The following is a 14,607-nucleotide window of genomic DNA, read 5'->3' as shown; positions in this document are numbered from 1 at the left end:
CCTGAACCATTTAAGAACAGTGCCACCAATACCAACAATGTGCTGTAATCGCCATATTAAAATGTGGTGGCCTGCTGTACCAAAGGCAGCAGTAGGTCAAGTAACATCAGAACAACATGGTGACCAGAATCACATCCAAGAAGGATGTCATTAAAAACTCTTATTAAAACAGATTCTGTGCTATGAAGAGTTTTAAAACCTGACTGGAAAACCTCCAGAATGCCACTGTCATCTAAAAACTGTTTCAGCTGACAGTACACAAGTTTTTCTAAAACCTTAGAAAGAAAAGGAGCTTGGAAATCAGCTGATAATTAGCCAGAACAGTTTGATCAAGGCCAGGTTTTTTAAGCAGTGGCTGCACTACTGCATGTTTAAAACTAGCAGGGACCACACCTGAGGACAGACTATTTATAATTGCAAGAACAGGAACAGGCTGCCCTATGCTAGATAAAATATCTTTAAAAGTCGTGGAGGGACAGGATCACGGGGGGAACCTGATGGCTTAATGTGGCCAACCGCGTCCTCTAAAAGTGAGACGGTCACAGGCTCAAACTGAGTGAAGGCAGCAGAGCAGGGGACCGAAACAGAGGGGTCAGAGTCAGGAGCTGTGATAGGAGCCCTGGTACTACCAACCTTTTCAATAAAGAAACAGAAAATCATCACACATCAGGAGAAGCTTCCAAACAGGCATTCTGTGGAATATTAAGCACAGAGTCAATGGTGTTCAATAAAACACGTGGGTTATGGCAGTTTGAGGAAATGATATTTGCCAAATATTCCCTTTTTGCCTCTTTAACCGTGCTCTGGTAGAGACGCCAACAGTCTTTTAAAATCTGAAAAGTAACCTGCAATTTATCCTTTTTCCACCTGCGTTCAACACGGCGACATTCCTTCCTGCAGCACGAGTTCAGTCATTAAACCAAGGCTCAGGTTTAATCCTGGGCTGCCTGGTTTTTAACAGAGTCCAGGATGGTTTGGGAGGAAGAATAGAACCAGGACCAGAGCTCTTCTGAATCAGAGTGGAGGAAGTCAGATGATCCACAGAGCTGGAGAAAAGCAGTAGAGAACTGAGTGGCAGTGGAAGGGTTAATAATCCGACAGCAGCAGCTCGAGTTTTAACTGCAGCAGGTGTCAAACTGACACTGAATAAAACAGGCAGGTGATCCGAGAACAGAGTCACAGATTTCCAGGTTAGTCACAGGCAGACCGCAGGAAATGACCCGGTCCAGTGTGTGTCGGTGCTGTAGGGCCGGATACGGCCTGGACCAGGCTAAGAGTCCAGAAGGCTTAAAAAGTCCTTTACCAGAGGTTTATCAGGACAACACACGTGTATGATTAAATCTACAAGAACATGTTCATAGTTATAATCCCAGATAAAAAGTCAGAGAAGTCGCTTATAAAATCCTTATTATATTTGGGGGGCCGGTAGACGACAGCACAGAAAACTGGGTTTACGTGTCTCGTCTCAAATGCCGTAAACTCAAAGCTGGGGAAAGACGTCTGTAGAAAACACCGCTTACATCTGTAGTCCTGTTGGAAACAGTCGCTGTGCCTCCGCCTCTCCCCGAAGCCCCTGGTGAGTTAAAATAAGAACAATCCGCTGGTAAAAGCTCAGTTAGAGCACTGGACTCACCAACACTCAGCCACGTCTCAGTCACACACAGAAAATCCAGGTTTTGGTGACTAAAAAAGTCCCGAAGAATAAAAGTTTTATTCACAAGCGACCTGGCGTTTACCAGGCCAATCCTAACAGGAACTTGATCCTGGGCTTCGACAGGTCGGGAAACCCGGCACAGCGGTCTCAGGTTTTGGTGACACCGTCGGCGCATGTTGAGCCGGGAAGGGCAGGGGCGGCGGTGTAGAGGGGCCTCAACGCCGACCACGGGCACCAAGCAGACATCAACGGGATCCAAGAAACGCCGAGGCACCCGAGAGCCCAGAAACGATCCTTGCGATGATCGAGTAAAAGCAGAACAGTGCGTCATGTAAAACTTCAGCTTCACCAGCCGGCCGCTTCGTCTACCGCGACGACGACGTCTCCTCCGTGAAAGCAGCACAGGAACCCGGAACAAGTGGCTCGGAATCTCCGACAGAAGCGGGGGCAAAGATTGTTGGCCCGCAACATCGAATAACTCCATATCCTGGACCAAAGGTTGGAGGTCTAGTAGTGTGTTGCGATCATACACCAGCAGAGACTCAGTTCCGTAGATGACACAGGTCAGAAACAGTATAAACATCAGCAAACGTAGGAATGACAGACGAGCAGCCACACACACCGGCGCCATCTTGAGTTCTTCTACCCGAATGTCTGTGACTGTTGTCATGAAGTGTCATTTTGACTCTTTTAATGCAAAGTTGCTCTAAAAGTTGCATTGAAAGTCCATTAAAATGCCAATGTGGCATTAAATCGTCATTCTTTACAAAATCATGCAAAGTTGACATTTTTAATGGACTTTCAATGCAACTTTTAGAGCAACTTTGCATTAAAAGAGTCAAAATGACACTTCATGACAAGTCATAGACATTCATAAGGACTGTTCATGTTCATAACAGGTGTTATGTCATGTTTATGAGTGTTATGTCAGTCTTATGCACATCCCGTCAAATAAAGTGTTACCCTTTTTTTTTTTTACATAAATCTGCAAAACCACCAAAACATGTAAATTACGTAGAACTTGTCCTGACTTATGTGTCGGTTCAGAGGTTGAAACTCGTCAAAGGAAGATCGAAGATGCCATAAACAGATCCCTGAAAGCCGACATAAATATGGAAGAGCCATGATGTTAAAAATAAAATGTTTAAAAAGATCGACTGTGTCGTTTTTCACATCTCTCTCATATTGTATGACATTTCAATTAGATATCCACAGGAACAATAGCGACATTTTTTAAACAGTTTTTGTAACATAACTTATTTCCTATCACAGAAGACATGGCGACCCCAGATCTATGTGGCAGTGTCATTTCTTCCTTATTGTTGATATCTTTTCTCGTAATTTAACTAAACGTCGTTATTCTTTTCATCAAGTGAACCATGAGAGACAACGGTGAAAAAACAATTGCCGCCTTATATATTTTTACATCAGAAATTGGTTAAAATGTTCCATCAAACTGAGATTATGAAAGTGTCACCAGTTAATCCAAATCTGCTTCTTAAAGCACGTTAGATAAGAATCAACAGGTAGGATCATCACACGTCCATCTGCCGTTGCAGTGTAGTGGGTAAAACTGCGCTCTCGGAAAGCAGCGATCATTGGTACGACACCAGTTGTTTAATTCTCTTTTTGGACCAGTTTATTTTATTGTCTAAAAAGTAATATTCACTTGCTGCCAATGTTTTGGAGGTAATATCGTTTAACAGGTTGGCCAGGCAAATCTTTACTGTAAAAATATTGTAAAATTACTAAATTGTTTTACGTCTGCAGCCCAGTTAAGGTGCAAACGAAATAATGTGACTTCCATTAAATGATCAAGGAATTAGTTTGCATGATATCAGAACTGTTTGTATTTATTGATAAGTTTGCAGAGCATGTCAGTCAATATAAGAGTAAGAAGAAGAGCAAAAATAACAATGCTGAGTAAAACTGACTGTTTAGTACAGTCTCAATCAATCAATCACTTTATTTTGGTAAATTATCCACATTAAACACAGGAAAGAACAACCAAAAACAATAAACAAACCCATAATTTACCAAAGAAGCAACAGGCTGAAGCCAAGCTTATTCTTTCCTACCCTGTAACACCCTACCAAGATATAAATCTATACAGCAGCATAAGGTGTTATCACTTTACATTTTAGAGCTCTTTTAAAGCTCACCAAGAAACTTAAAATCATCATTCAATTCATTCCAGTTTCACACCAATCACTGAAACACATCTAGATTTTACCTGGCTCTTCTCTTTTGCACATTCAAATATAAACAAACCTCGCAAATTATTTATTCTCTCTCAATTTAAATAATTTCTGAATAGCAGAAGGAAGACTTTTGTTCAATGCTTTATAGAATAGAAGTACTTTATTCATCCCAAATAATATACATTATTTCCAGTATTTTTTATTTAAACAATATCTTTAAATTTTAATGCTTTACTTTGAATGAAGAGTTTATCAGTTGGTTCATGGTATCCCGCCTTATTAATAAGCCTTATAGCGTTTTTTAACTAATATATCAATATTTGTTTTACTTGGATTTCCCCAGATTTCTGAACAATAAGACAAATAAGGCAAAACCAAAGAGGAATATATAACATGCAGGCCTTTAACATTTACCAAATCTTTTATTTTAAACAATATTCCAATAGTTTTTGCAACTTTATTTCTAATATATTCTATGTAAGGCTTCCAACTAAGTTTACTGTCTATAATAATTCCTACAAATTTTGTCTCAAACTCTTTCAATTTCAACTCCATTGATACAAAACTTTACATTATTATAGATCTGATTACCATGAATTTAGTTTTTCCTTCATTTAATGACAACTTATTATAATCAAACCATGTTTTCAACTCACTTAACTTTTTCTACTGTTTTTATTATTTCAGCCATATTTTTTTCAGAAAAAAATAAATTTGTGTAATCAGCAAACATTATAAACTTCAAAATATTTAATATTGCAAAAATATAATTTAAGTATAAATAACTTAGGTCCTAGGACTGAGCCTTGAGGAAGACCACATTTAACTACTTCAGTCTGTGACTTTGTGTTGTTAATTTCTACATATTGTAATCTGTTATTCAAATAACACAATTTTCAAAAATGTTGTAAAAATTCTTCAGAAACAGGTTGGACCCCTTTCTTAATAAAAATAATGTATTGAATGAGCAGCAGAACGGCTTCAGGAACAACGGCGTTTGCAGAACATGCTGCTGCTGCGGTTGACCAGAAGCTTCATACAGCAGGTGTGTTTACTGACCGATGTAATGATACTGGTAGCAATGATATCAGCCTGTAATTTGTTAAAATTTGCTTGTCACCACTTTTATGGACTGGAAAAACCTTTATTTTCATTTTGTCAGGAAAAGGTCCAGTTAAAAATGATCAGTTACAAATATAAGTGAGAGGATTAGTAATACTATAAATGATCTCTTCCATGATAGCCATGTCAATATCATTACAATCTTTGGATTTCTTATTTTTACATTTTTTTAACTACGTCTATTACATCACTTTCACTCACGTTTCCCAGGAACATTGTATTCATATTATTATTATTATTATTATTANCATTCATCAGGAGTAAAACAGAAGAAGTGATTTTAAGACAATCATGTTTATAACTTCATATTCAGGTTTTTAACAGGAAGTTTTATCTACAGATCGGGTAGGATCGGATCGGGTCGGATCGGATCTGGCCGGACCGGACCGGGTCGGGCCGGATCGGGTCGGGTCAGATCGGATCGGGTTAGATCGGATCGGGTCAGACCGGACCGGGTCGGGCCGGATCGGGTCGGGTTGGGTCAGATCGGATCGGGTCAGATTGGACCGGGTCAGACCGGACCGGGTCGGGTCAGATCGGATCGGACAGGGTCGGACCGGACCGGGTCGGGCCGGATCGGGTTGGGTCAGATCGGATCGGACCGGGTCGGGTCAGATCGGATCGGACCGGGTCAGATTGGACCTGATCGGGTCCGGTCGGGTCGGGTCAGATCGGGTCGGGTCAGATCGGACTGGGTCGGGTCAGATTGGACCGGATCGGGTCGGGTCGGACCGGGTCAGATTGGACCGGGTCAGACCAGATCAGGTCAGATTGGACCGGATCGGGTCAGATCGGGTCGGATCGGGTCGGTGTCACCAGGGACCTCTGAGCTCATGCAGCTGACATCCAGCCACTGCAGGCTGAATAATCTGCTGAACAGGAACAAACGCTGCTGTTTTCAGGGATTACGGCTGTACCTGAAAGCATCGCAGCGGAGCGATAATCCCGGCTGGGATTACGCTGCACTGAGGTGGAAGCAACTGAAACAGGTCCTGAACAGAAATCCAGCTGGGATTACAGGAGCAGCTCCTGGTAATCTGTGTTAACCTCGATAATCTGCAGCTCTTAAATACCTCAGCCGCTCACCGCAGATAAAACACATGAGGATGGCCTTCTCAGGATTTATTCAGCACAACCTGAGCCAAACTGACGAATCATTCAGAACCAGGTCGGTCGGAACCAGCCCGGTTCTGCTGATCAGGAGGCTACCACGACAACTACTAATCCCACAATGCACTGCTTCAACCTTTCAGTCTCAGCAGGAAGATGGAGTTTCGCTCCATCTCGACTTGAAGACTTTTATTTTACGAGCGTAAATGATTCAGAAAACGTTCACTGCTTATCAGGTTCATTCTGATTCATTGTTTCTGCAGACCAGAGTCCCAACGGGAACCTTCGTTTTCATTAGTTTCTGGTACGACTGTAAATCCAACGCACAGCCGCTAATAGTGATGGAAGCAGCTTCTCCGGGTCATTTGTGCTTCAAACCATCTGATTGGACGCTGGAATACACTGCTGATGTTTTCAAGTTGTGCTAAAAGCAGTTAGCTTATAAGAAGCTTATCTAGGCTAAAATAGCATCTGAATGCTAACATATAGCAGCTAACGCTAATGATAGCGTCCACATTTATAAGAAACTAAATGGATAGAATAACACTTTGCTCCANATTTATTGATAAGTTTGCAGAGCATGTCAGTCAATATAAGAGTAAGAAGAAGATGCAAAAATAACAATGCTGAGTGAAACTGACTGTTTAGTACAGTCTCAATCAATCAATCACTTTATTTTGGTAAATTATCCACATTAAACACAGGAAAGAACAACAAAAAAACAAACAAACCCATAATTTACCAAAAAAGCAACAGGCTGAAGCCAAGCTTATTCTTACCTACCCTATAACGCCCTACCAAGATATCTTCACGATGCATATATAAACCTATACAACAGCATAAGATGTTATCACTTTACATTTTAGAGCTCTTTTAAAGCTCACCAAGAAACTTAAAATCATCATTCAATTCATTCCAGTTTCACACCAATAACTGAAACACATCTAGATTTTACCTGGCTCTTCTCTTTTGCACATTCAAATATAAACAAACCTCGCAAATTATATTTATTCTTTCTCAATTTAAATAATTTCTGAATACCAGAAGGAAGACTTTTGTTCAATGCTTTATACATTATTTCCAGTATTTTTATATAAACAATATCTTTAAATTTTAATGCTTTACTTTGAAAGAAGAGTTTATCAGTTGGTTCATGGTATCCCGCCTTATTAATAAGCCTTATAGCGTTTTTTTGTAACTTAACTAATATATCAATGTTTGTTTTACTTGGATTTCCCCAGATTTCTGAACAATAAGACAAATAAGGCAAAACCAAAGAGGAATATATAACATGCAGGCCTTTAACATTTAGTAAATCTTTTATTTTAAACAATATTCTAATAGTTTTTGCAACTTTATTTCTAATATATTCTATGTGAGGCTTCCAACTAAGTTTACTGTCTATAATAATTCCTACAAATTTTGTCTCAAACTCTTTCAATTTCAACTCCATTGATGCAAAACTTTACATTATTACAGATCCGATTACCAGAGAATACCATGAATTTAGTTTTTCCTTCATTTAATGACAACTTATTATAATCAAACCATGTTTTCAACTCAGTTAACTTTTTCTGCTGTTTTTATTATTTCAGCCATATTTTTTTCATAAATAAATAAATTTGTATAATCAGCAAACATTATAAACTTCAAAATATTTAATATTGCAAAAATATAATTTAAGTATAAATAACTTAGGTCCTAGGACTGAGCCTTGAGGAAGACCACATTTAACTTCAGTCTGTGACTTTGTGTTGTTAATTTCTACATATTGTAATCTGTTATTCAAATAAGTCTAACCCCCCATATGCCGTACAGTTCACATTTTCCTACTAGTCGAACATGGCCAATAGTATCATTACATCGGTCAGTAAACACACCTACTGTATTAAGCTTCTGGTCAACCGCAGCAGCAACATGTTCTGCAAACTCCATCACAGCTGAAGCCGTTCTGCTGCTCATTCAATACATTATTTTTATTAAGAAAGGAGTCCAACCTGTTTATGAAGAAGAAAATTGTGGTAGCAATGATATCAGCCTGTAATTTGTTAAAATTTGCTTGTCGCCACTTTTATGGACTGGAAAAACCTTTATTTTCATTTTGTCAGGAAAAGGTCCAGTTAAAAATGATCAGTTACAAATATAAGTGAGAGGATTAGTAATACTATAAATGACCTCTTCCATGATAGCCATGTCAATATCATTACAATCTTTGGATTTCTTATTTTTAAAATTTTTAACTATGTCTATTACATCTCTTTCACTCACTTTTCCCAGGAACATTGTATTCATATTATTATTATACAATTTATAATCATGTTTTCCATCTCTAGCCTTTGGCAATTCATTTACTAAATTAGGACCAATATTAACAAAGTACTTATTGAAGACTTCAACAATATCCTCAGTTTTTTCCACTGTTATGTTTAATACATATTGGAAAATCTCTCTTTATTTTAAATTATACTATCAATTGTATTCCAAGTACCCTTAATATCATTACAATATTTTTGCAGTAGCCTATCATAATTCTGTGTAACCCATGTTAATTTAACAAATATGAATTATAGCCTGTAGTACACTACATTGTCGATAGGTGGCAGTAAATGGTTTCAAGTAGTCTAAAACTACATTGATATGCGCAGAATATGGACTAGAATAACCAGAAGAAGAAACTGGAAGAAACGTTTTGTGGTCATTTTATTGACAAAACTCTGTTATTTTCAGNAGATTAGAAATAGAAATCAAACTTATTCAAAAGTCTGTAATCTTGGATCTTTTCAAATCAAGACTATCTCAATAATTTTATTTCCATATTTAATTTTAGGTGTTTTATGGTTATCTCACCTGGTCGGTACAAACCGGGGCGTGAACATCTGAAGTGTTTCTCGCAGCCAGCAGTCACTCTGAACTCACCTGGAGGGAAAAGGCTGAACCAAATCCAATTAGCTGCACAAAGTTAGCACAACTGACAGACATGAGTCATGTTTGATTTGGGGAGAAGGGGAGGAAGTACCAGCATTCTTACAAAATAAGAGCCCACATTTTACCTTAAGTGAAGCTTTATTTTGAAGAGTTATGCTGGGTTTTGTTTTATTTTGTAATTGTTCCTCATTCTGTCCGGTTCCTGCAGATCTTCATAAAGAAAGCGGAGTGAAGCTCCGCCTCCTGAGCTCACCTGATCGCAGAGCGGCGCCCCCGTGTGGCCGCTGCGGAGCCGTTCAGCTCAGAGACTGAAACCCTTCGAACAGGCGGCGCCGGCTGGTTTCCACGGCAACGCGGACCAACCAGAGTTCTGTATTTATGTGTACATACGGTAAGATAAATGTGAAAACACTGGAAGTCGGAGTGCCGAGCCGCCTCCGATGATCGATCTGCTGCTTCGACACACTTCCTGTCTGCAGACACACCCCTTCCTGTCGTCACACACCACCTTCACACACACTCACGGGCGTGTGTGTGTGTGTGTGTGTGTGTCAGCCGCTGCGGGTCCTCCCTCCGTCGGTTAACGAGTTGCCTTAACGAGGACAGAGCAGACTGCGTCCATGTAGCGTCCGTCCTGCTGAAACTACTGAAGGCGTTTGGAGTTCGACCTGAGGCCTTCTCGCCACAGCGCCCTTTGTTTACTGCGCCGCCTGGAAACTTTCTGTTTTCCGTAGAGAGACTGTTTTCCATCCAGACGTTGTCTTCCAGAGAGGGACCAGCCTGCGGGCTCGGAGCAGAGGAAGTTTGGATAAATGGTTCCCGTTCTGTCGTTCCTTCACATCAGCTGTAGGTGCCTTCTGATGTAAATAGTCCCGAAACACGGGTCGCTCTTCCCGACCACATTTTACTCCCTTTAGTTTGGATTTTAGATGTGGAGGAACAGCAGATTTTCTCTTCTGATCAAAAATGCCAAGAAGTTTTTCTACGCCACGTCACACCGGCTCTGCAGCCGTCCTCCGTCACAGCAGGACGTCAAAAATGTTTCAGCTGTGCATACAAGCATCAACATTAGCATGCTAATGCTAACCCCTCAGGTCCAGTGTTCTATGTGGATGACGGCCATTTTTCAAGATGGTTGCCTTTTTTTTTTTTAACTAATATTTGGAATAAAATGTTCCTCATTTCCATGAATTGGAGGAACTTTGTGTCTCCATAAAACTTTAAAGTGATAAAAAGCAGCAGAATCAGAAACTGAGGATTTTGCTGTTGGCGAGAGACGGACCACTTAACGGTTAGCGTTAGCTTCATTAATTTTTTTAACGTATTGAACAGTTTAGCGTTAGCATAACTAAGATTCTCCTTTAGTTAGTGGCTGGTGAACCATACATAGCTTAACTGGTTAGCGGTGGATAATAATTCCTGCCAACTTTAGTGGAAACATGTATTCTCCATTAAAACCCTGGTGGCCATTTTGAAAAATGTCCACCAGAAAAAGAACAAGATCAAGAAAATATAAATAATTTGAAAATATTTAGGCTTTAATTTGACACCAAACACATTCATCTAATTGGAGATTTTTGTGCAAAACTAAAAATTTATTTTCCATTACAATGGCAGCCATCTTGAAAAATCAAAAACTTACCTATAATTATGATTTCTATGACTTCTGTATGATTTGACACCAAAAGCATTACACTTTGGCAAACTTAGGGCCACAGTACATTTTCCTTGACCACCATGGCGGCCATTTTGAGTGTTTCAGAGACTAATGCTTTTTTTGGGGGAACATTTGTGTCATGTTTGGTTCTTGTATCCGCACATGAAAGATTTTGCTGAAACGTTAGATCTGCTGGTCAAAACTTCCTGCCGTGACGTTCTGCTTTCATTTCGAAGCTTTTTACAATCAAACCCTTCAGATTCACCGTGTCGGATTGGACGGGTTTCACAAACACTGCAGTAGAAAGGGTTAGATAAAGATTTTCACATTCATTTTTCTAATTTGAGCTCCTGAGTAACAAAGTTTTCAGTCAGGTTTTTCAGAAAAGCTAAAAACAAGCTGGTTTGGTGAAACAAGGAAGGAGATCCAATCAGATCAGTGATTTTTCCCATCATATCCGTTGGACCATTTTGTTAAAGAAAACCAGGAAAATGACCTCAGGGAACAATTTATCTGGACTTTTCCTCCGCTCAGACGGAGCTCCGCTCTCTCTGCCCAGACTCACTGAACATAACTTGAGTTTTATTTCGTTTCCTCTTTGATGCACTGGATTGCATTACTGTCATCTTGTTTGTGTCTTTTGTACCCTTTAGATAAACTATTTAAATGAGCTTCTATCCAATCTGTGGATTGTAATAAAGAGAGAAAATGAGATAATTTCAGCCTCTTTGTCGTTTTTTACAGTGCAGCACATTTTCACATTGGCCTTCAACAAATCCAAAATGGCCGCCGATAGGTCATCAGTTTCCGCTCAAAGCTCTGCTAACATGGGCTTCATCAGACTGCAAAGATGTAGGAAAGTACCCTGGTGCCAGTTAATCTAATAGCATTTTAGCTCATTTTGATATGAAAGCTAAACTTAGCATTCAGTGACAGAATTAAGTTAATATTAGTATTTTAGGTGTCAAAATAAAAACACTCAGCAAAATATTTTGTGCATGCTAAAAATTTAACTTCAAACTAGACATTTGACTAGCTTAAAGCTAGATATTTATCTTGCTAACTAAATATTTAGTTTTAAACTTACATTTATAAATAGTAATAAGAAAAAGTAATATTCTCTCAGTGAAAATGACTTTTTCCTCTTAAAACAGGCTAAATAATCCAAATTACCGCTGTTATTTTTGACAGTGTCCTGAGGGTGATTAAAGTTTTGCACTTCTTCTGAACAGCTTGTAAAAGTTTGTATTTGAAAACTTTTGCTGACTGAAGATTTAAAGTTTGACAGTAACGGATTTTACTGTTATTAATAAACTGGTTTACATTGCATTACAGTCAAACTAGACATTTAGCTGGTTTATTCAATATTCGATATATGAAAGAGAGGTTGCTCTAGAACAATTACAACTAAGACAACAGCGACCCCATGCGGTCAGATGTTGAGTTACATCTGGATTTGCGTCATGATGAGACATGATGGGGTCACAGGTCACATGACGGCGGTTGCAGCTCCACTTAAAGGATCAGGAAAATCTGGGATAAAACACCTGAAAGTCTGAGTTCAGATCCAAACCCAAAACAAATGAAACGCAGCTTTAATCTGACAAACAGAAGGAATGAACCGGATGTTTATTCTGCTTTTCTCTAGAATAAACCAGATAATAATATGACCTCAGGATAATAGAAATACATCATGACCTGTTAAAATAAAAAAATAAAAAAATAGTTGCAGCCATGCAGGTTGTTAAATAAAAAATAATTAATTTCTATCTGAGCTGCTCCTGTTCTGCTCCAAACTAAACTTAAAGTTTAATTGAACAAAAACATAAATCCAGGTTATTAATCCAGTTGGCTTCTAGTCAACTCATCAAGAACACTGATGTCTGATTAATTAGCTCTTTTTAATGGTGTCTTTTGATCATGAGTCTCCAGCATCATGACTAACAAAATAAGCTCATTTAAAATGTTAAATATTTATTTTTGTTTTATTTTATTTGTCTATTTGTGTATTAGATTTGTTGTGGATCAGAACCAGCCAGTTCTGATCCAAACTCTGAGATGTGTTATTTTAATTTTTATCTCAGAGTTTCTGTGTTCCTTCAGTCAACCAAATACTTTTAATTATGCATGTTTGTTTTTATCACAGACATAGTTGTTTAAATTCAGGAAGATCATAAAAGCATAATAATAATGTCACATGTTCTAAAAGTTGAGGTCTAAATATTCTGCCAACTGAATTAAAAAACAAAGACAAGGAGACATTTTAATTTTAATTCAATTTCTTTTGGCATTTAAAACATAAAAAAAAACATGAAATCTTTGGTTGAGAGATACAAAAACTGTTTTTTATTTTTATTTCTTAGTGAATGTTGCATTTATAACTTCAAATGTTGGCGGCAGGTATGGCTGACCTCCAGAACATTTTTAAAAATCATTTTAATATAAAGTGCCTGGAAGTTCTGAAGGAATTAACCAAATAATGCTGATGTGAGAACTGAAGGGATTTTACTACGGAGAGAGAGGAGGGTCATTTTCTGAGGTCTGGGGTTTCAACGGGTTTCTGTGCATATTTGGTCATATTTTCTAATATTTGATGGTTCTCCAGTAAGCAGTGACTGGCTTATGATGAGACACAATGTTACTGTAAAGCAGAGGTTCCCAAACTGTGGGGTGCGCCCCCTAGGGGGGGCGCAGGAAGCCGTCTGGATGAAATAAAACAAAACAAAAAAACATGAACGCTGTATGCGCTGGGTTTTTACCTTAGAATGGCCAACTCTCTGTTATTCCTATGTCAATTTGATACAGTAGAGCCGTGGTCCGCAACCAACGGACCTCGGTCCGGATACGGACCCATATGCCATCCCATCCGGACCGGAATAAATTGTTAAAATATTTGTTAATTTTGACGGGAGAATTAATTTTAAACCGGAGCATTTATTTTTTTCCCCATCTGACACAAGTGCTTTTACCAGCACTGCACTGAGCAAGGATTGGAAGCTACAAACCAATCGCGTGCGAGTCATACTAACCACGTGGTTCAACTAGCGAATCAAATCGGCAGCTTGAACTCAGAGCGAGTTGTATGAACAAACCGAAGCAGAGGTTTGTAGCCAGGCACAGACATCCAGGCAGTGTGATATAAGGAAGAGGAGGTGAAAGGCGAGCGAAAAGCGATTGAAGCGAGAAACGCAGGGAGGTGATACAGGAAGACAGGGTGTGAATTACAGTCAGAAGAGGTGCAAACACTATGGCGCTTTCTAAAAAGAGAAAAGTAGATGCCGAAAATCGAGCGTTCAACACGGAGTGGACTGATGCATACATGTTTATGAGAGGCCCCATAGGCCAAAACCTACAAACTCTCTTACACGTACTATCAAACTCTCTGACAGAGTTTGATTGCAACGGAAGTTATCTTAAAATTTCAGTTTCTGATTGGACCCCTGACAGGCTTTTCAAAATAAAAGCGGACCTCCGGTTTATGTTTGATTCATTTAAAAAAAAAATATTGTGTGGGCAAAAAATCCTGTAAAGCACATATGTGCAACCTCAGTTAAAATTGGTCTTATAGGTGTCCCTGTGTCATCCTGAAGTCAGAAAAGTACCTGGTAAGGTATTGTTTATGTAATCTGAAAGATTTGTTAAATGTCATTTGTTAAATGTCAAATGTCAGCAATTTTGATTGAGGTAGCACATATGTGGTTTGCAGATTTTTTTGCCAACATAATATGTTTTAATTTATTTTCAGATATATGATTTCCTTTAGTGTTATGGCAATAGATCCAATATCTGTTTCATTCCCTGGACCTTTCAAAATAAAACTAAATTGCACAATAAAAATGCCTAAACAAATATCAATCGTCCTAACTAAATTTTATAAAATACAAACAAACCATCTTACAAATAACTTAAATATTTCCTATGTATGGCTCTAACATTTA

General features: G+C 38.7%; 1 long non-coding RNA gene across 1 annotated transcript; it reads left to right on the top strand.

Moving 5' to 3' along the window:
• The first annotated feature begins 8,915 nt into the window (after positions 1 to 8,915).
• On the top strand, positions 8,916 to 11,386 carry LOC107834580 (uncharacterized). Its single transcript, XR_001660375.1, has 2 exons — positions 8,916 to 9,403; positions 9,492 to 11,386. It is a non-coding gene; the product is annotated as an uncharacterized LOC107834580 (long non-coding RNA).
• Positions 11,387 to 14,607: the final 3,221 nt, after the last annotated feature.

This window comes from Poecilia formosa, unplaced genomic scaffold (assembly GCF_000485575.1).
Source record: "Poecilia formosa unplaced genomic scaffold, Poecilia_formosa-5.1.2 Scaffold674, whole genome shotgun sequence".
Classification (NCBI taxonomy): domain Eukaryota; kingdom Metazoa; phylum Chordata; class Actinopteri; order Cyprinodontiformes; family Poeciliidae; genus Poecilia; species Poecilia formosa.
This window is presented reverse-complemented; position numbering and strand designations above follow the sequence as displayed.